At 38.7% G+C, this 23,123-nt stretch overlaps 2 long non-coding RNA genes across 4 annotated transcripts; one reads left to right on the top strand and one right to left on the bottom strand.

Moving 5' to 3' along the window:
- Nucleotides 1–8,222: 8,222 nt before the first annotated feature.
- Nucleotides 8,223–15,561, bottom strand: LOC137300269 (uncharacterized). The gene is made up of 3 exons (XR_010958055.1): nucleotides 15,384–15,561; nucleotides 11,619–11,767; nucleotides 8,223–9,158 (listed from the first exon to the last, which is right to left on the bottom strand). It is a non-coding gene; the product is annotated as an uncharacterized lncRNA (long non-coding RNA).
- On the top strand, nucleotides 12,928–22,298 carry LOC137300268 (uncharacterized). 3 transcript variants are annotated; one of them, XR_010958054.1, is made up of 4 exons: nucleotides 12,928–13,062; nucleotides 14,926–15,029; nucleotides 19,001–19,112; nucleotides 21,833–22,298. It is a non-coding gene; the product is annotated as an uncharacterized lncRNA (long non-coding RNA). The 3 variants fall into 3 exon arrangements; XR_010958052.1 differs by having other exon boundaries at nucleotides 12,931–13,062; nucleotides 14,926–14,995; XR_010958053.1 differs by lacking the exon at nucleotides 14,926–15,029 and having other exon boundaries at nucleotides 12,937–13,062; nucleotides 21,833–22,169.
- The last annotated feature ends 825 nt before the right edge of the window (nucleotides 22,299–23,123 follow it).

Here is a 23,123-nt window from a genome sequence, read left to right as displayed (position 1 = left end):
CAACACTTCCAACTATAATAAATTGAGCGGAATTTCAAGATGGATTCGTCGGGAAAGTCCCAAATTCGGTCTGCCACTAAGTAGCAGGTTTAAGGCACAACAAAACGGTGACCAGAGATGGCTGAGGGAAACCCATAACTATGCAGGCATGTCCATTTTAATGTTTAGGGTTATGTGGCAATTGTCTTTAATGTATCCTTCAGTATTGGGGGGGGGGGGGGGGGCGGGTGGTAGGGTTAGCCACAAAAAATAATATCTGGAGTTTGGAGATTTTACACTCGTAGACCTGGGGTAAAAGCACTAAAAGGGATTCCATAAGACACTTGTAATGCACAAAATCATCTCAAGCTTAGATTGCAGTCACCTTCGCATCAATAGAATGCGGATTTGCACCGGCGTGAAAATATAACGCAGGGCTCAGATCAGGGAATTCACTAAAACAAAAAGTATGAAACCTCCTTAGAATACGGTCCTAATTTGGTTTTCACTGCATTGCGTATAGCTGCAATCGAGTGCAAAACCGTGTTTAAAAATAACTGAAATCTATGTAATGCCTTTCTTCGGGACGTCCCAAAGTGCTTCACAACTAATGTTGCTTTGTGGAAAAAGAGCAAATGAGATAAACGACCAGTTTGCTTAAGGAACGTTAGTTGAGAGCAAAAGCTTGGTCAAGACATTGAGAAAGTTGCTTGCTCCTCTTCAAATAGTGCCATGGGATCTTTTAGGTCCACTTCAACGCGCAGAGCTGCCTTCAGTCTCCACTGAAGATATCATTCACTTAGTACAGCAATGGAATGCCAGCCTAGTTTATGGGTTCAAGTCCTTGAACCCACATTCTTCCTCAGAAGCGAGAGAACAACCGCTGAGCCAAACTGTCAGTAAGTTCTGAAGTAGTCCACTCAGAATTATAGAATCTTGCAGCACAGAATGATGCCATTCGGCTCAGGTGCCTGTGGTCACACTTTGAAGGACCAATCCAATTAGTCCCACTCCCCCCCCCCCACCTTTCCCCATAGTCATGTAAATGTCAGCCGTCGCTCAATGGGAGCACTCTCGCCTTTGAGTCAGAAGGTCCCACTCCAGAGACTTGAGCACAAAATCTAGGCTGACATTCCAGTGCAGCACAGAGGGAGTCAGCCTAGATTTTGTGCTCAAGTCCCACATATTCGGATGAGACGTTAAACCAAGGCCCTCTCTACCTTCTCAAGAGGAGGTAAAAGATTCATTGGCACAATTTCAAAGAGGTGCAGGGTGTCCTGGCGAATATTTATCCCTCAACCAACATCACTAAAAAACAGATTTGGTCATTATCACATTGCTGCTTGTGGAACCTTGCGGTGTACAAAATGACTGTTGCGTTTCCCGACTTTACAATAATGACTACATTTCAAAAATATTTCATTGGCCGAAATGCGCTTTGGGACGTCCTGAGGTCGTGAAAGGCGTTGTATAAATACAAGGTCTTTTCTTTCTTCTTTCCTTTTCAAGTATATATCCAATTCCCTTTTGAAAGTTACTAATGAATCTGCACCCTCTCCAAAGCATTTACAGCCTTCCTACAGTGTGGTGCCCAGAATCGGACATAATACTCTAAATGAGGCCTAACCAGGCATTTATAAAAAAAATCACTCAATTTCCTGGGGGCACCTTATACGACTAGCCCTCTGCCCACATCAAAAAAACCATAACAGAAGTGATGCTGTGTGTATGCACGTAAGGGAGATAGATACTTAATTGAAATGCAAAGGTATTAAGGAATGTTCTCTGAGCTGGCCTTCCACCTTCCACCTTCCGTAAATTTGAGCTCATCCAAAACTCTGCTGTCCATATCCCAACTTGCACCAAGCCCTGTTCGCCCATCATCACCTGTGCTCACTGACTTACATTGAATCCCAGTCCAGAAATGCCTCAAATTTAAACTTTTCATCCTTGTGTTCAAATCCCTCCATGGGCTCACCCCTCCCTATCTCTGTAATCTTCTCCAGCCCTAGAACCCTCAGAGAACTCTGTCTTCCTCCATTCTGGCTTCTTGTGCATCCCCAATTTCCTTTGTCCCATTTTGGTGACCGTGCCTTCAGCTGTCTAGGCCCCAAGCTCTGGATTTCCTCCATAAACTTTCCGCCTCTATACTCTCTCTCCTCCTTTAAGTCACCTCTTAAAACCTCTTTTGGTCACCTGTCCTAAAATCTCTTTATGTGGCTCAGTGTCAAATTTTGTCTGATAATTGCTCCTGTGAAGCGCTACGTTAAAGACACTATATAAATGCAAGTTGTTGTTGCTGTTGGGAAATGGAGAAAGGACTGCGAATTGGGATTTAAAAAGATAAAACGTGTCGATGGATAACAAAATGATGGAGCAGGCTCAATGGGCCGAATGGTCTCGTATTGTGTGCAGAGCTTCCTCCTAGTGAGCAGAGTGTAAGTCGTAGCTCAAAGTATATCTCGAATCTTGCCAGGTGTTACTTTTATATAGAACACACAGACACAGGCAAATGGGCCCAACCAATCCCTATTGATGTCCCTTCAACCATCTACCTAATCTATTCTTATATGTAGAAAGAAAAAGATTAGTGAAATGTAGGTCCCTTACAGTCAGAGATGGGGAATTTATAATGGTGATCAAGGAAATAGCAGAGCAATTAAAAAATACTTTGGTTCTGTCTTCACGGAAGAGGACATAAATAACGTCCCAGAAATGCTAGGGAACCAAGGGACTAGTGAGAAGGAGGAATTAAAGGAAATTAGTATTAGTAAAAAAATAGTGCTGGAGAAATTAATGGGACTGAAAGCCAATAAATCCCCAGGGTCTGATAATCTGCATCTCAGAGTACTAAAAGAGGTAGCCATGGAAATAGTGGATGCATTAGTTGTCATCTTCCAAAATTCTATAGATTATGGAGCAGTTCCTGCAGATTGGAGGGTGGCAAATGTAACCCTACAATTTAAAAAAAGGAGGGAGAGAGAAAACAGGGAACTACAGACTGGTTAGCCTAACATCAGTAGTAGGGAAAATGCTAGAGTCTATTATAAAGGATGTGATAACAGGGCACTTAGGGATTAGACAAAGTCAACATGGATTTATGAAAGGGAAATCATGTTTGACAAACCTACTGGAGTTTTTTGAGAATGTAACTGGTAGAATATATAAGGAAGAACCAGTGGACGTGGTTTATTTGGATTTTCAGAAGGCCTTCGATAAAGTCCCACATAAGAGGTTGGTGTGCAAAATTAAAGCACGTGGGATTGGGGGTAATACACTGGCATGGATTGAAAATTGGTTAACAGATAGGAAATAGAGAGTAAGAATAAATGGGTCTTTTTCGGGGTGGCAGGCAGTGACTAGTGGGGTAGCGCAGGGATCAGTGCTTGGGCCCCAACTATTCACAATAAATATCAATGATTTGGATGAGGGAACCAAATATAATATTTCCAAATTTGTGACGACACAAAACTAGGTGGGATCGTGAGTTGTGAGGAGGATGCACAGAGGCTTCAAGGCGATCTAGACAAGTTGAGCGAGTGGGCAAATACATGGCAGATGCAGTATAATGTGGATAAATGTGAAGTTATCCACTTCAGAAGGAAAAACAGAAAGGCAGAGTATTATTTAATTTGTGATAGATTGGGAAATATTGATGTACAAAGGTGTCCTTGTACACCAGTCACTGAAAGCAAACATGCAGGTTTAGCAAACAGTTAGGAAGGCAAATGGTATGTTGGCCTTCATTGCAAGAGGATTTGAGTATAGGAGCAAGGATGTCTTACTGCAGTTATTCAGGGCCTTGGTGAGACCACACCTGGAGTATTGTGTGCAGTTTTGGTCTCCTTACCTAAGAAAGGATATACTTGCCATAGAGGGAGTGCAGCAAAGATTCACCAGACTGATTTCTGGGATGGCTGAACTGTTGTATGAGGAGAGATTGGGTCAACTTGGCCTGTATTCACTCGAGTTTAGAAGAAAGAGAGGAGATCTCATTGAAACATATAAAATTCTGACAGACTGGATGCAGGAAGGATGTTTCACCTGGCTGGGTGTCCAGAATGAGGGGTCACAGTCTCAAGATATGAAGTAGGACATCTAGGACTGAGCGGAGGAGAAATTTCTTCACTCAGAGGGTGGTGAGCCTGTGGAATTCTCTACCACAGAAGGCTGTGGAGGCCAAGTCACTGAATATATTTAAGAGGGAGATGGATAGATTTCTAGACACAAAAGGCATCAATGGGTATGGGGAGAGAGCGGGAATATGGTATCAAGATAAAGGATCAGTCGTGGTCATATTGAATGGCGGAGCAGGCTCGAAGGGCCGTATGGCCTACTTCTGCTCCTATTTTCTATGTTTCTATGTTGACATGGTATCTGACTCAGTCACTAACCCTCGTAGCGCATTCCATAACCTCCGAACCCTCTGTGTAAAAACGTTTCTCCAGTGTTCTTTCCTAAATCTCTTAAATTTAATTTTATATCTACGCCCCCTCATTCTTGCCCCCTCAACCGCTGGAAGCAGTCTGCTTCTGTATTCACTGTCCTATCCTTTCCTAATTTGAAAAACGTCTATTAAATCTCCCCTTTACCTCTGTTCTGACCAAAACAGCCCCAGTTGTTCAAGTCTTTCTTCGCATCTATATTCTATGATACCAGGCTGCATCCTAGTGAATCTGTGCTGTACCCACTCTATTGCCTCAACATGCTTCCTTCTAGTATCAGAGAAGGTAGTGAAATATAACTAAAACAAAATCAAAATACTGTGGATGCAGGAAATAGGAAATAAAAACAGAAAATGCTGGAACACACAACAGGTCAGACAGTATCTGTGTAGAAAGAAACAGAGTTAACGTTTCAGGGTGATGACCTTTCGTCAGTTCTGAACTGAAACAGAAATCTCAGTTCCTTTCTTCACAGATGCTACCTGACCTGCAGAGTGTTTCCAGCATTTTCTATTTTAATTTAATAAAATATAATTGCTCATTATATATATAACTTACTCCACTTCATTATAACGAGCAAAGCAATTGCCAAGCAAAGAGGTTTCATTTGGCTGATACATGTGCTAAGATTGCAAGATTCCAAACTACCACGTCAAGTACTGAAATAGCAGGAAAAGGGAAACGTGCAAGTCCAAGCATAACCTGGCAAAGTACAGTCGAAAGGGCCTTTTTGCATGTGATATCACTTGGGAAGAGGCACAGCAACTAGCCAAACACATGGCGAATGGAAAAGGCTGCGGCTGGCCCCGTGTGCCTGGGATATCTGAGAAATTCCACTTCACAGATTAAGGATAAGCATATTTTGTTAGAGCCCTTCCATTCATTTCTCCTACAATTAACTTTCTGTTTAGAGCCTTTTTACAAACCAATCCGAGTCTTTTTAGCACACTACATCATAATGATTTAAACTAACCCTTGTTCTATTCATTAAGTGGATTGCTGAAAACTTAAACACACACAAAACTTATTCCTTGATATAAAATATATCACTGCAAGCGAATGCCAAAAAATGAAGAGTGTAATAATATCCCTTACTTCACATTGGATTCCTGATAATGTAATGAAGGCACTAAGATATTTTTCTTCCCTTTTTCAATTTGTTGCTCTATGCTGTCTTCTCCGCGCCAGACTTCTTCCGTGATACTTTTTATGACAGTACTGTATTACATTATAACAAACGTTTCGTTGTATAATGAGCTCACAGATTAACTGTAAATGCAGCAGGATATTTTTCAAACAGCTTTTTCTTTGGAGAAAGTTTCATGGGGAAACCTTAAAAACGTATTTTATTATTGCAAATGAAGGTTTCATTCTGGCAAGATTTCACTATAACAAGACTCATTACAGCGGGTTGTTATAACAAGCTTTATTACAACTCAGTTTCACTGAAACGGAATTGATTATAACAGAACGCAAAAAACATTGCAGATGCTGGAAATCTGAAACTGGATTTTGACGAAGGGTTCACATTCGGAATTCCTCTGTTCTCCCGCAGATGCTGTCTGGCCTGCTAAGTGTTTCCAGCATGTTCTGTTTTTGTTTTTGATTATAACAGAATTTTGCTATAACTGAATTTCACTATAACAAGACTCGTGAAAGTCGGCCTTCATTATAAGAATGTTTGTAATAACATTTCACTATACCACGGTTGTTATAATAGCGGGTTTTCATTATAACAGAGGTGAATATAATCTGGTTTCATAATAGGTAGGATTGTTACGATAAGATTTCAGTATAAATGTTTCATTAAACAGGGTTTCACTGTACCAGAGTTCCACTAAGACTGGGATTCAATAAAACAGTGATCATTGCCATATTTCACAATTACAAGGTTCATTATAACAAGGATTCATTATGACAGGGTTCAATATTACCAGGTTTCATTATAAAAGTGGTAATTATAATAAGATTTCATTATCGCACATTTGATTATAACAGAGGTTCACTTCGATACGGTTCATTAAATGGCGTAACCTATTACAGAGCTTGGCTTCAACATGGTTTAATTGTAACATGCATCATTATAACTAATAACACAATAACAGGAGTTTATTTTGTACAAATGTTTGCCGCACGTGCTGGGTGTGCTTTTACAACCCCCCCCCCCCCCCCTCGCAGTTCAAATGCACAGCAGTTTGCGGTGGAGACTTTCCCAGTTAAATATATTTTAAAGGAATTCGTTACTATTTTAAAGGAATTATAGAAAGCCATTGGTTACAGTGAAAAATGTTGCAGAATTATATTTGAACAAAGATTAGTCGACCCAATTTCACCAAAAACAGCCATTTGTGTATCTATCACACTTTAATGCAGCAAACACCCGAAAGCACCATGTAAAGAAGAAACAGATCTCCAGGAGTCATAGGAGAGGTGACCAAATACATGGTTGAAAAGGGTCTTCAGGGGCTTTTTAGGGCGAGAAGAGGAGTAGAAAAATGGAGGAAGCGAGGTAGGGAGATTCAGAGTGTGGGGCTGAAAGGGCTTAAAACTCTCTCACGATGATGGAGTAGAGGGACAAGGAATCAAAGGAGGCCAGACTCAGAGGAACGAAAGACACAAACTAGAACCTAGGTTAAACGAAGACCAGATAGAACTGGATGAGGACTTAGAGAGATTAGAAATAAAGAGGTAACTGACACGATGAAGAATCAACTTGTAAGAATATAATTCAATTAATCATCAAAGATTGTTTTTGAAAGAAAAACAATGTTTTAGACTTCGCCCACTCCACTTTCCCTACCAGAAATTAATGATACCGCTACTGAGGAATCCAAATAGGTCAAAGCCTCCACTGGGTACATCAATAAAAATCCTTAATAACCAGCCTCCAAGGCTACCATCTGGTACTCAACTAGCGGTGCACACACACAATACAAAGTCGATGTAATTAGAGAAGGGGTATTATTGTAAGGGTGGTCACCTGTAAACTCTAAACCTTATTAAAGGTATATGCATAAAAATACAATTTTCGCAGGTTGTATTAATAACAATGAACTTTGTGCACGGCTCAATTTTACACGTATATTTTCCAAACTACGTCATGCTTAAATTGTAGATAATTGGTTCTGTTTATGCAAAGTATATTTCAGGAACATATTTCAATACTATGGCAATTATTTTGAGGCTTCGAGCTTTGATTTACAGACGCGATTATGATTAGTTGTATCTGACAATGTGTGCAATTGTGTTAAGTAAATAAAGGCTTGCATTTATATAGTGCCTTCTACGACGTCAGTACATCCCAAAGCGCTTCACAGCCAATGTAGTACTTTTATGAAGTAGTCTATTACTATTATAACGTAGAGAAACGTACTATTGCAGTTGTATTGAACTATTCAATGTTTAATTAAATTTATGTTTTAAAATCTCAATTTTATTGTTAAAAATGTAAATCGATTCTTCAACTGAAGAAGAATATAGGTTTCATATCCATAACCCCTGTCCTTGGCTCCGCAGGTGTCTACACCCGCGCGCCCTCTGCCGTTCGACACACTTCATAACACGGGACCAGCGATTACTTTATGACATTATTGATCAGAGCGAGATGAAGATTCAGCTATTTCCATTGCGCCATTATAAATATTAATTCTATTGTCACGGGGTACCCTCCTCTTCTCTCTTCGTCCAATTCCAAAAATAAATAATATCATAATTGCTAATTGTTTATCGGTTCTGTTCCTGCAAATTTACGAATCAAATTGCCTGGATTTCCAGGTACTGCTGATTAGTTTATATTGATTGAGTACAATGTGCTTTATCTGGGGAAGGAAAGATCACGTACAGTTATGAACAACAATGAAATCAATGCAATTATAACATATCTCACTCTTCATCATTTTAATGTTAGTGCAATAATGAATACAGGCTTAGCAGCTCCATGATGTACAATATTGTGATAAATATATTTGAACAATCCACTATTTAATAACAATCAAAAACTTATAGAAAGCAGGGCTATTATTCACAATGTTTCTGCTCTGATAATATGCGTACAATAATTCGAATCTATCTTGTAGATATTATATAACATAAGTTTTATATAAGGGTCACACACTTCCACTGGTAACCAAATAGCAACCTGTTCCGAACTTGCAGTTTCATGGAGAACATGTCGATATTCGGATTAAAATTCAAGGATTTTTTAAACTATGAATTTAGCACGTTTAACGTTCGAGAATTCCCACTAAGTGCAAATACTTGTAACCTATCAAGGCTGAATCTCACATTGTAGGTTTCTCCACCTGGCAAGTGTGAAGCTGGAATTCCGTACATTGAGATTAACAGAAATCTGTGAGAATGTTCTGTATTTTGCAGTTGGTTTTGCACAGCTAATCTGCAATTGAACTATCGGGTCGTGCAGTCCAACCTCTTCAACCAATCTATCATATTTCGGCGCTCTAAACATAAAATACAAATAATGGTGTCTAGCTGTAAACACTAAATCCATTTCATTGCAGCCGAAGCATCTTCAAAGTCTCCCTGATACAAAGACCACTTTAGTTTAATTTTTTTTAAACATTGGTACTCGAGGAGGCTGGCTTGGACTTGTGTGGACGTCTGTGAATTTAAAGATGCAGTTTATTTGTAAGAGAGAGTCAGGGTTCCTACCGTTTGGTTTTATTACTGTCGTGTTTCAGCAAAACGCTCCTGAGGCGAAACCCGACCTTAGAACGACTGCAAAGGAAATAGGCAATACTTCGGATATTGTAATTCAAAACCAGAGCTTCAATCAGACACCAATGAGTTTAGAAATAAATAATTTGCATTAATTTCAAAGTAACCTCAACCACTTAACAAAAAGTCCGTAATTAGATCCAATTCGTGGACATTTCATGAGAAAACTGTCCCGCAATTTATTACAGGAATACCTCAATGAAAATAGTTAATTCTTATAGAATCGCCCGTTTGCACTACTTTCGGAAATATATTTATAGCCGCCTGTGTCAATGTAAAAATACATTTGAACACTGTTAACTTTGGGTTACGTGTGGTATAAAGAGTCTAGACGTGTGTATGTCTGTGTGTGAGAAAGAGGGCGAGTATATAAGAATGTAAGTCAAGGACGAGAAAAAAAAATCGAAACTCATCCTTCCCGTTAGAGCATCCATTAATTTAGCCTCCATACTCCACTCTTTGAATGAAGATGTTCTTCCAAATATCTGTTCTAATTTTTTCAAAAAATTAAATTGAAATGCATATCCCCTGGTTCTCATTTCCGGGATTATTCGGAAGTATTATTCCTATTTTACCTAATCTATACCATTAATACTCCAAGTGAAGCCTGACCTGTGCATTATAAGGACTCAGCATAACTTGTAAAGACTTTCTTCTGGCCATATATCCCAGCAATCCAGTCGCTTTGTTATGTTGATTTGCCATATTGTCTAGACTTCGAGAGTGATAAGTCCACTATCATTCCCGGATCAATTTCTAAGGCTGCCATTAAACTACATATACGGTCTGAGTTTGGTACATGTCTCAATTTGAATCGGTTGTATAGACCGAAGTTATAATTAAACTGATTTAGACATCCCACGCATAGACAGAAAATGGAATCTTACGTTATGACACAGGTATAGATATACGATTATGTGTGTGCACATATGATTTATTCGGAAGTTTTGTAGGTTCATTGTAAAGCGAAGTGTAGTAAAAATGTGCAAGACAAGAGTTTTACTTAATTTTGTAGTTGTATCTAACCTGTTATGGCTTTGTATTGGGCGATTCAATACATGGTGTGAGACTGTACATTGCGTAACTCCCAGTTTTATATATGAACCCAGGCAAAGTGAAGTTGCACTGGAGCGTGTCCAGAGCAGAATGAGTCTGAAACCTTATATTAGGAAGGAGTTCAGATCTTGGGTCACCAAATACAGTTAATTTTGCACTTCTGAACAGCAGAAACTTATTCACATTAACACAGAAGTGGTTGTATAAAGATTGCTTACCTCTCGTTCTGATAGTTCAGTTGCAAACATTGTATACCTATGAAATATACTTGACCATTTTGCAATACTTTACAGTTATCAGTGTTCAAGTTAATGTCCCGTTTATCTGCTCAGCTGCACAACAGATTTTAACATTGCTGCAAATCTATTTCCACTGCTTTACCTAGTTCAGCAAACTTGGTAATTTTTTGATATCCAGGTAATTAGTATAAATTGGGGAAAAACACGGCGATCGAAACATTAACCCTAGAGGGACTCAGATCTAATTCCCCCCAGTTCGACCCAATTCCTATTTTATAACCAATATCTTATCCAGTTCTACCCTGGATCCCTATGTTTTTTTCCCTTTAATAAGACGTTCCCCATGTGAAACTTTGTCAAAGGCATTCTGAAAGTTCCAAATAAATAATAACCTACAATTTCACTATCTATTTTGTCCGAAACACTTCAAAGGATTCCAAAAGATTTGTAAAGTTCGTCACCTTCTAAATCAATGCTGGCTGTTTCTATACAGGAACAGGCGGAGGCCATTCAGCCCCTCGAATCTGTTCTGTCATTCAATTAGGTCATGGCTGATCTGTACCTCAGCTCAATTTACCGCCTTTATTCCATTTCCCCTGGTACCCTTACCCAACAAAAATCTATGGACCTCAGTCTTGAAAATTTCAATTGACCCAGCATCCACAACCTTTTGGGGGAGAGAGTTCCTGTGTCCACTACCTTTTGTGCGAAAAGTTCTTCCTGATTTCATTCCCAAATGGCTTAGCCCCAATTTTAAGATTGTGCCCCCTTGTTCTGGATTCCCCTAGCAGAGGAAATAATTTCTTTGTATCAACCCTATCGTATCCCTTAATCATTTTAATCACCTCGATTAGTTCACCCTCAACCTTCTAAACTCAAGAGAACACACGCCAAGTATATGCAACCTGTACTCATAATTTAACCCTTTAAGCTCCGGTTCATTCTTATTAAATTGTTTGTGGAAATAACAACAGGCACTGCACTTCAATGTAATTCATTGCGTGAAGTGCTTTCTGACATTTCCAGGTGATAAAATGCTACATAAACGCGAATGCGGTTATTTTGTTACTGTTGTTGCTTTGTAGATATTCCTCCAGCCTTCCTATTAGAATAATTTCCACGATTTTAGCTACTATTGATATTAGGCTAATAGGTTTGTTGGTACCTGGATCAGATATGTTGCTCTTTTAAAACCAAGGCACTACATTTGCTGCTTTCAGTCCAACAGTCCAACAGCGATTCATTCATGACGATAGCCAGTACGATGCAAATTTCCTCTATGGTTGGCGTCAAAATACGTAGGATAGATACCATCTGTCACAAGTGATTTGTTAGTGTTAAAGTTCCTTCAACTTGGCAAGTAGCTCTGCCCTATTAACTTCAAAATCCTCTGTTATTGGGAATATTACAAGAATTGGATAGCAAGTTAGTGTTATATTCCTTGGTGAATATTTCTAGAAAATATCCGTTTAATATTGTAATTATTTTGTCCTCTACGGCTTTTATCTTTTGGAACGGTCTCCTCTATTCTAACTGCTCGTTTACGTAACGCTACTGGAAGCAAATATGCGTATGCCCGTGTGTAATAGTAAACATGTTGCTATATCCATGCCTTTATGCGTCAAAGAGTACATGTGCTGGATGTTTACGTCTTCCGGTGAGAGATGGTGCATATGTTGTGTCTGTATATCTCTGTTTATGAGATAGAGTACAAAAGTCCTTGGAACAGAGAAGGTTGCGAGGAGATTTGATCGAGGTATTCAAAATCATGAAGGGTCTAGACAGAGTAGATAGAGAGAAACTGTTCCCATTGGTGGAAAGGTCAACAACCAGAGGACATAGATTTAAGGTGATTGGCAAAAGAACCAAAGGTGACATGAGGAAAAACTTTTTTACACAGCGAGTGGTTAGGATCTGGAATGCACTGCCCGGGGGAGTGGTGGAGGCAGATTCAATCATGGCCTTCAAAAGGGAACTGGATAAGTACTTGAAAGGAAAAAAATGCAGGGCTACGGGGAAAGGGCGGGGGAGTGGGACTAGCTGGATTGCTCTTGCATAGAGCCGGCACGGACTCGATGGGCCGAATGGCCTCCTTCCGCGCTGTATCTTTTCCGTGATTCTATGATTCTATGTTTGTGTGAATGAGAGTATATGAGTTGTGTGCAGTTCCGTAGCAAAGGCTGCGTGTACGTGTATGTGAGGGTGTTTATATTTGTGTGGAAACATATATTGTGTATGTCTGTTTGCGGGGGGGAGGGGGGGTTGAAAGTGTCACAAGCTACAGAGCAGCTGAAACGATACAAACGCATTAAAAAAAACAGAAATATTAACTATTGAATGTTATGTGTTTTGTCCAATTCCAACACAAATCCAGAAACAGTGCAGAAACCTCTTAAGATGTAAAAGGATACTTTGCAACCAATGAAAACTGTGAACTCGAAACTCGAGCACTACACGAGTTAATATTATGCACACAGATTGCGTGAATGCTGACGCCTTCTATTCCTAGTTGCTGTTATTGCTGATGCAAGTTCATCCCTGTACGGTGTAAAATGAATCACATCGGCTCTTTTGACCTAAATTGCTACCAGTATGTAAACCTATTAACAGTAAGTAATTTATTCATCATATCCTTTTCCGTCTTTATCTGCCTATCTGCCATGACCATTGCAGCTATAAACTTCTCTGCCTTGTTCCTTCTAAGCTTCAACTATGTGGTTGGATAGGCTATTCCTCCTCCCTGCATCCCCAACACTCATTTACAGGTTCCCACTACAGTTTATTCTTTCTCAGAACCGTGCAACTCCTCACGTCCCTCAGCTGTACCTTTCTACCGTTTGCAGGACTTTAAAACGCAATGTTGCCACCTAATCATTACTTTCTAATTGACTTCCTCCTCTTTTTTTTAACAGTTTGGAGCTTTGGCGGTGTGATGCAATATAGACCTTGGCTTTTCACGTTGACCTCTCGTTTTAAAAAAATGATTTTTTAAAAAACACTTTCCTTATTCTCCATCCTTGACAATTTTGTGTGTGTCATTTTGACATTAAACCTAAAGCGGTTGTTGCAAACGGCCGCATTCCTCTGGACTTGAATTTAAAACGGTATGGGTTGGTTTACCATTCCCCCCAATTTCTTCGTGCTTCTTGGGCTGGGTGGGAAACAATTTAGCTTGCAGTGATTGTGGAAACTGCCTGTAATCATTTTGTTTCCTGATCCAATTTCCCCGATACACCAACCCGAGTAGATCTTTTTGCGGTTGATGTAACACATTTGTTCTGAACGAGCCAAATGAATAAAAATCAGATCGGAGCTAATTATGCCTATGGACCAGGAATTGCGATTTAAAGACAATAAAAATCACTGCAATTTGTTTTATAGACAAATGATATTTTATCTTCTACAAAAAGTATAGAACTTCATTGCTAAACGACACTTTAAAAACACTGTAATCCCGTCGGAAACATGCAGAGTGGATATAGATATTTAGCAGCTGGGTGTGTTTACAGCAAACATAATTAATGTTCGATTTGTAGTTTGTTTAAGGGGAGGTTGGTTTTATTTGGTGAAATGCACCCTGTTTCATCTCCATAGGAGCTACAGTAATAGTGATGAAAATTTGCGGGAGTCGGGATACTTAAGTGACACTGTGTATTTGTAAAGCTTGCTTTCAAATCACTTGGGTAACGTTTAAACACGCAAAAAGCAGCCTGTCACATCAAACCGGCCTTTTAAATAACGCTACACGCTCGCTTTCTTTGTCTCGTATGCAGCATGTTCAACGTTATTTATTTCTGCTTATCCAAATCCATAGTTCTAAAATATTTAATTCGTGCAAAGCGAGCTTCCGAAAGAACGACAAATGTTAGTAATTTGAAATAAAAACAAAACGCTCGAAATACACAAGTCACTCAAACTGTAAAGAGTAAAACAGGCGAACGTTTCAGGCGCATACGAACAGTTAACCTGCCCTTTGTCTCCACCGGTGTTAACTGACCTGCTGTGTATTTCCAGAATCTTCAGTTTTATCCCAGTTTCCTTATTTTCGCTCTTGAATTTTGTATTTAAAACAGTGCAAAACACATATTATCCCTTATGATTTTAGATTTTTAAAAGTTAGTATATTTTGGAGTTTCCTAAGTCATGCCGTGCTATGGTTTTTATTGAGATATTTTCACGAATGCTATAATTTAAGAATTAATCCAATGTTTGTAAATTTTGGTACAATTTTTTTGGTATTTCAATGTCAAACTGTACTTAATTGTAACATATTTTAAATTTTAAAAGTTTCACCAAAAGTACAAAAAATTGCCAACTTTCAGTTTTTTTGAGAGATCCCGGAAGGGATTATTATAAATAGTTACTAATTTTTTCGCAAAAGGGAGATAGATGTAATAATATAAACGGTAACCCGGTGAAAAATGTTTGTCTTATTTATTCTTGAGACCGTCTCTTCTCCTCCTTTCTCGCAGGGATTTACTAGCTCACAATTGGAATAAGGAACGTGTCTGCCTCTCAGTAAAATATGGGAAATGGTAGTAGGTTCGTATATCTTTGTGCCTGCATCTGTTTGAAAGTTAGTGTTTTTTTACAACTAGCCATTTCTGGGAAGATCAAATGTGGGCAGTCTTCGGGGAGTGGGTACTACAAGTGCATGGAGAAACCAGACCGAAACATGACAGTTTATTTGCTGGCTCGTTAAAGAATTTGTTTCGATTTGGGGTAGACATAGCGAGAGAGTGTCGTTCTCCAGAGCACAGCCAAAAGCTTAAAATGCTCACCGAACTTACTGTTTATGAACAGCACTTCTGAAGGACTTGTACCCTGGTCTAATGCTGAACATTGTGTATTGGTCAAATTCGGCAGCACGCTTACTGAAAACAAATTAACATTTCTGTTCATTGCTTTCGATAACGAATTCTTTTCAGACCTGTTGTGCACTCCCAGATCACCTCAGCCAGGTTCGAAGACTGTTGTCCTGCTGTAGTGCAGTGCTTTAATTGGTACTAAGTATCGTGTTATTCTTATGTTGATTGCAAACGAGCACATTTCTTAATTTCACAATGCTTGGGTTTAATCCACGATCCTAAAACGAACCCTCCCATAAACTTTGACCTGCAACAAAACCAAAACTCAGTTTAAAAATTGTGCTGCAGCTTCAACGTAGTGATAAATGAATGATCAACTTCTATATTTCTTTTTTACTTTTATCAATTAGTTTTCTCGGAGCAAACTAACTGCCAGTATGTATTAACGAACTCCGAAGCGAAAGCGCTGGGGTCAGTGAAAGCCTCTATGCTAATGCATGCGAGCCAAACCAGCAGGATGTAATATGGAGCATTTTGCTTCCAAAGTCTTGTATTCTTATACTGTGGGAAATAAAACGAGTCCCTAAACTAAAAAAAAAAGCATTTCACAACGAATGTACAGATTGAAAGGGTTAAATAAGCTGCACGAGTTAATCCTTTTTTTCCAAAGCATTTGTTGCAGTTTTGAGTTCAATTTCAAAAGAAAACAAATAACTAGATTTATGCCACATTCCACATGCTTGATTGGCAGAACGGTGGCAATCTCAAGCTAATCCTTGCATGTTCTTACTGGAACACGGTGTATTCGTTTTGGTTGGATTACTACGTCTCAATAGAATTGTAATTAAAATTATTGTAGAACAGCCAGATTGGTACAAATTAACTACTGTACCTTGGGAGGACTTATTGCACAAATCACCTTGAAAGGACATTCGAAATCAAATGTTACGATCAATAAAAAAATGCGTGGTAGTTTGGACAACAGTTTGGAACAATAAAAAATTATGGGATTTTTTAAGTAGTTATTTGGAGAATTGGCAAGATTCTGTCAAGATTATAATTATTAAAATAAACAGTCGCCTACAACAGGCCTTTAAACAAAACCGAACATTTTTACTTGTTAGTTCCAAGGGATGAGCGGCAAAATTCATCTTAAGTATTTTCTCACAAAATATCTGTGTGCTGTAGTTTGCTGGCTACCACTTCAAATCGACGACACAACAGACACAATAATACAAGATAATAACAACATGCATTTAAAAAGCTGTTGACATTCCACCGCCGATGAACCAATGTTGGCCCCAAAGTGTTTGGTGCAAGCAATGTTGCATTCTTGGTAGGATCATGTGATCACATCGCACGCCATGAGATTCCCCCATGTTGGAGGATATTGTAACAAGAGGAGGTAATTTCTTTGTCCTTAGATACACATATGAAGTAGAATTACAAGTGAATTTTAAGAATTTAAATTTTGCCCTGAAGATGGGTCCAACCACGGATTTCTTGACTAATTTATACACCTTGCAATAGACTGATCTTTCTAATTTTAGATGGTGTTTTTTTTATAGGTGTTGCTTGTATTTGTATGTTGGCGATGTCGCTTTATTTGTATTATTTGAACCTTCCCCCAATCAATAAAAAATATTTTCTATAAGGATCTCCACCAAATAGACTACAGCAAACAAGAAGTCGAGTCTCCAACACATTAAACTTTCTCTCGAATAAACATCCGTTCTAGAATGAACGACAAGTAAGTTTCACAGGGGAATGCGTCCAGGGAATAAAGTTTAAGTCTGGAACCGTTTCAAGGTTAGAAACTGCAGGAGGGAAAACAATTGCCCGACAGAAATAACAAGAGAAGTTCAATCATTTGCAGCCACTCGCCTCAGATAGGGTCATAAAGAGCCCAGAGCGCTAGCAGAGGCATCGAAATTCCAAGAGATTTCTTTTTTTTTATCAATCCCATATTTTAACACCTGGATTTTTAACCATACAGAATATTTACAATACAATGTATTTAACGGTGCTTTAAACTTTGAGAACTCCACACCAAACATCCACGATCAAGTACAGTTTATAGATTTGTTTTCACAGTGGCGTTGTTTGTTTGTTTTTAGAATTCTTTTAAAAAATCTATCCACATACGAAACAAAATGCTAGCATTTCCAAAAATATATCGAGACTATAAATTCTAAATGCGGGTGGAAGGTAAAATTTCAATCCCACGGTTGTGCTGGTGTAGCATTTAAAACCAGCCTTTCTGCAAGGCGTTGTATAGGTTGCGCACACAGCAGCCAGACATTTTATTGCCTGTCTGTGTAAATTATATGTGCGAATAGACAACTGGCTGACGAGAAAAGAGACAGAGGCTGGGGCGCCTCTTATAACAAACATCAAATCTGGAGCTAGAGAGAGAGAGAAAGAAAGAGATCTTCCAACTCTACATAAACAAAGAAAAAGGCAACAGCTTTTAATCCAGGAATCTGAAGTTTATTTGGCGCGTTAAGTCGAATTCTTATCATTGTTGGGTGAGTGAAAGAAAGCGGCAGAGAAATTCAGTTTCGGTCTGAAAAATTGCGGCTTGTCTTTTAATGCGAATAGAACCGAATAAACTCCACTGGAGACACCGACTCTATCGGACTGTTGTACCCCCTCCCCCTTGAAGTAGCCACAGCCCTTATTCTGGGACACATTTTACTGGGTTTTTAATTAGCGTTGATGCTGGCGCTAAATTCTTCACTAATGGAGCTGAGTTTTTAACTTGAAAAGTCAGCTCGACTTCTAGATGGGACCAGATGTCGAAGGCCGTTTGGTTCCAAGTAACTTTAAACGATGACCATGCAAATAAAATTACAGATATTTACTGTGTTAATAAGATTAATTTATTCGAGTTTTAAAATCCATTTAATTGTGTGCAAAATATAATCCGTAGCATGAATTCACTCATTACCGTTCAGATATTCAAATTAAACGTGCATATAATATCGAATTACCTCGTCAGTATAAATAAACTAACCCTCAAAGATTAATATTGCAGATGAATTTGCATTACAGACCAGAACTGGCTTTGAAAACACACACGGTGAAGCACCAGCCTTTAGCAGCAAGTGTGCAAAGTTTATCGTTTTCTCTTTATCGCTGAAAGGGAACTTCAAGCTTTAATTTTCAATACCACAGATTTAAAAGCCCATGGCGCGCTTTAATCACCATTTAGTCTATAAAGCAAAGATACACAGACGCGTGGACATTTATAACGCTCGCTGCACCTTCCTGATATTGCATACTCACAACGGACACAATAGATTACATTGGTCCCTTTCAGTATTTACTTGACTAAAACAAGTCAGCATGACATAATGCTCCCTGTTTTCTCTATCAAATCGTATGCGTCAATGTTTAAATATCACAAAATACAGTGTCACTGGAGATTTATACTATCCCAATTAATTTAATCCTCATTTCAATGTGAGCATTGTGTGACTTCTGTCACAGGATCACAAGAATATAAAATCCACCAGTATTAGGAGAAAGGGGTGTTTGGTAAGAATACTGGGATGTAGAATTGAATATCAGTTCTCAAAATATGGGAAGGCTGAAAAATGTATATTTAAATTCATTTAATAATATGTATTGTTGTGTGCAATCCTGAGGGAAAAATCATTTACATTCCATCCCAAATTATGTGATTAACTTAAAACCTTAATTGTTTGATAAACAAAATCCCTCATTTGAATTCCAGGACACAATACATACCGGAAATGTGAACAGTGTCGGCACAAGATACTATTTCAAATCCCATTGGATGAGAAAACTACTATCTGATCCAAACTGTCCTCATTCTTCTGATAAAAGTTAAGGTTTGAAGATATCTCTAGCTAACAATTAAGAACTTTGCTTTTAAACTGTTTAGTTTCATCACATCTTTACCATTTAAAAATATAATTATCAGTGGAACGTACTAAGTTAATTTGGCTCAACTAAATATTTATCAGTTTTGGGAACTCATAGGTAGAAACCGCCCCTGCGCTGCCATCGCGCAGCCTCGTTGAAATCAACGTTTCCGGGTTTGGAGAGTTGCAATATTTTTATGGGCAAGTTATTGCCCATGTGGCTTCTTGTTGTGTTTTGTACAACCATTGCAAGTGGTTGCATTACATGTTATGTACATGTTATGTACAATCACACACAGTTGCCTGAGAGTAGAGGCAATACACATTTTACACCACACCCCAATGGACACGTTTCTGATGCAATATCAGTTAAGAAAGAAAGGAGATACTAGGCAAACTAGCCAAACTTAAGGAGGACAAGATCCCGGGTCCCAGTGGACTGCTCTCACAGATACTCAAAGAAATTAGGGAGAAGATAGCAGAGTTACTAGTATCCATACATAAAACTCCAATAGAAGAACGAATAATGTCAGTGGAATGGGGGACAGCAAATGTAATTCCTATCTTGAAAAGGGGAGATACAACTAATCCAGGGAACTATAGACCAATTAGCTTAACGTCAGTGGTAGGAAAGATACTAGAATCTTTGCTGAAAGATCAGATAACAAAACATCTAAAGATGGAGACTATAATAGAACATAGTCAGTATTGATTTCTGGAAGGAAGGTCATGTTTACCCAACGTTATTGAATTCTCTGAAGAAATAACAGAAACAATAGACAAGGGCAATTCAGGGATCCATGCTGGGACCACTGTTGTTAACCATATACATACATGATTTGGGCTCAGAAATTGGAGGTACGGTGTCGACATTTGCAGATGATACCGAATTTGGGCGTATAGCTAATAATGTGTGGGAGGAATAAAGAGGTAACTTATTCTTTGGAAGATAAGAAACTAAACGGGGTAGAGGAGAAAAGAGATCTGGGAATATAGATAGATACACCACTAAATGTAGCAACACAAGTTGATAAGGCCATAAAAAGTGCAACAATGTACTGGATGCATTTCTAGGGGAATGTAATACAAAAGCAAGGAGATAATATTACATTTATGTAGAATCTTGGTTGGACTATACTTGGAACGTGCAGTTCTGTTCCCCATATTACAAAAATTGATATTGAAGCACTAGAGAAAGTGCAGAAAAGATTTACAAGGATGTTACTAGAATTGACCAGATGCAACTACCAGGTAAGATTGAGCAGGCTGGGATTCTTTTATTTGGAAAAGAGAAGACTGAGAGGAAATAAAGTTATGAAGGGGTTCAATTGGGTGGAGAAACCGTTTCCACTAGTGAGTGAGTCCAGAACAAGGGGGCATAAATACAAGATAGTCATCAACAGATCAAACAAAGCATTTAAGAGGAATATATTTGCACAGAGAGTGGTAGGTATGTGAAACTCGCTGCAACACTGAGTGATTGAAGCAGGTAGGATTGGTGCATTTAAGGGGAGATGCATACATGAGGGAGAAGGGAATAGGGGATTATGGGGGCAGAGTGGGAAGAGGTAATTAGAGTGGGAGGAGGCTCGTGTGTAGCATAAACACCGACATAGACCAATTGGGCCGTATGGCGTGTTTCTGTTCTGTGGATTCTATGTAATTCTAGTTCAAGGACAAAGAGCTTTAAGAATACTTGCAAGAACGCGTTTTCAAACCTGCAGTTTACAAAAGCATCTCTTAAAAAACAAATGAACAGAACAGACTAAGTGGGTATGCATTATGTAATCCTGATATCACCTAATTCATATTGATGTCCTGAGACACAAATCACTAACTACTGGATTATTAGCAATTATATAATAAGCAACAGCACAGTCAGTGAAGATACGCTTAATAATGGTACGTTCAGTTATGCTAAACCAGTCTGGCCAGTAGAGACTTCTCTGAATAAAGCCGCAATGCTGCAAACAGGGATCTGCTGTACATGTAATGTAGAAATATCTTGAAATGGTTGACCATTTATGAATCATATATTGGAAAATGTAACTGGTGGTCCAGCCATTAAAATGTAGGATCCAGTAATTCACAGCCACACCATCACCATTTATGTGAATTGCATTTACTAACTATGGGAGAGATTTCCTCTATGAGCTAACTGTGAAGAAATCGTTATTCCTGTATATAAAGAATGGACAGAGCAAGTCTTTGTCCCGCGTTGGAAAAAGGGACTTATACAAGTGTAAGATTGTAAGGGGACAGTCGTGTAATGAATTATACCTTGACATATAGATACAGCAAGGAATGAACATTTAAGGTTCAGGTTCCGGCTCCAGTGCAGCTAATTCGCCAAATGGAATATCTGCAGCAATGCCTCTAAATAATAAATGACGCCTAGTGAGGTTTTGTTTTAAATACTATAAATCAACGGATCAATTTTTTTTTATATTTAAAATTATTTTAATTTCTTGAGAGTACATATACGAATCTCTACCTGTCGATTATTCGCGCTACTAAGCTGGGTGTGGGCCCTATGACCATTTAGTTAAAAGATGGAGGCGGGCAATAAGCCATGTAAGGTCATATAAAGTTCCTTGTGCACTTCGAGGTTAAACATTCATGGAGTTGCTGGCGTTTTATCACATTTTTCACATTAACATCTTTATTATGCTTGGTTTCAGTCATAAAAACAGAACACAACGGGCACACCGAGTGACATAAACAGATTATTATATCAACAAGAGGAATGTACCAGAACCTCCAACTGATGGAGAGCTAAGGACCTGGAATGATTCATAGTCTCACAGATCGCTGTCAACAGATAATTAAAGCGAACAGATTCTTAATTATTAATCTTAGTCTCAGAATTCTTATCTGTTGTAATGTATCTAGTAAGATAGATTTCCATTATGAAAACTGTCTCGTGGAATCGGCGTGGTGACGCCCCAGAACCCTTGTTTCAGAACGCAGAATAATATGTAACAATAGCAATGCAGATAAAATAATGTTGACCATTCAGTTGCAAGTTTTCTCCAATAACTTATTGGCATGTTCCTGGCGGGAAAATCTAAAGTGTTTGCTAATTCAGCATTCTCAAAAGTGGTTGCCTGAATCTTTTAACTAAAAATTAAATGCCTCAACACATAATGTTATTTCAGTGAGTGTTTCTGATCTATTAAGTTAAGCTTAAACGCAGATTTTCACCAATATCATATTTGTTCCTGATAAATAAATGTTCTCCGCTGTAAATTCCTTCAGTAGAAATATTTCACTTCCTATTTCGCAGTTTTAAAAAAAAAATTGCGTAAGTCAAATGAAGTTTAGACGGAAACTAGAATCATAGCCCCACAATAAACAGCGATGACAATAATCATTATAAAACAACGAGTGTTTGGGATCTCAACAGGAGGTGTGAAATCTGATAAAAAGACACAAATTAATTCATTTGCATCAGAGGAATTGAAGGAGAGGCTAACCACGTATTCCAGGCCTGGTCCGGCCGAATACATATCTGGCTGACCCTCTGGACCGGCGCACACAATATAACAATTCGGGCTAGAACCTAGCCTCTATTATCTTTGCTGCTTCCAATATTTGGTACAGATCGAATTTCGAACCTCAAGATGGACCATTTCCTCCGCTTTATATAACAAGCGGCCACAAAGCTTCGGGCCACTGGCGAGAAAGTTATATAATTTGTACTCTACCAAAATAAGACACGGTTATATCAACAATATCGACAGTTATTGTCCTCCCTTGTAGTTCATAATTTACAGGGCACACTGGAAAAATGTGCGCCCGGTCATCACATGTCAATCTCATCAAATGCATCCCTTCAATCTCAGTCTTACAGAATTGACAGGCCAGTTTATTTCTCCAGCTGATCGCTCAGAGCCCAGAATGGCTACTGCGTTGGTATTTAATTAATTTCACTTAAGGATCGACGCAATTTCATAGATTTTGCACTCTAAC

This window comes from Heptranchias perlo, chromosome 30, assembly GCF_035084215.1.
Source record: "Heptranchias perlo isolate sHepPer1 chromosome 30, sHepPer1.hap1, whole genome shotgun sequence".
Taxonomy (NCBI): domain Eukaryota; kingdom Metazoa; phylum Chordata; class Chondrichthyes; order Hexanchiformes; family Hexanchidae; genus Heptranchias; species Heptranchias perlo.
This window is presented reverse-complemented; position numbering and strand designations above follow the sequence as displayed.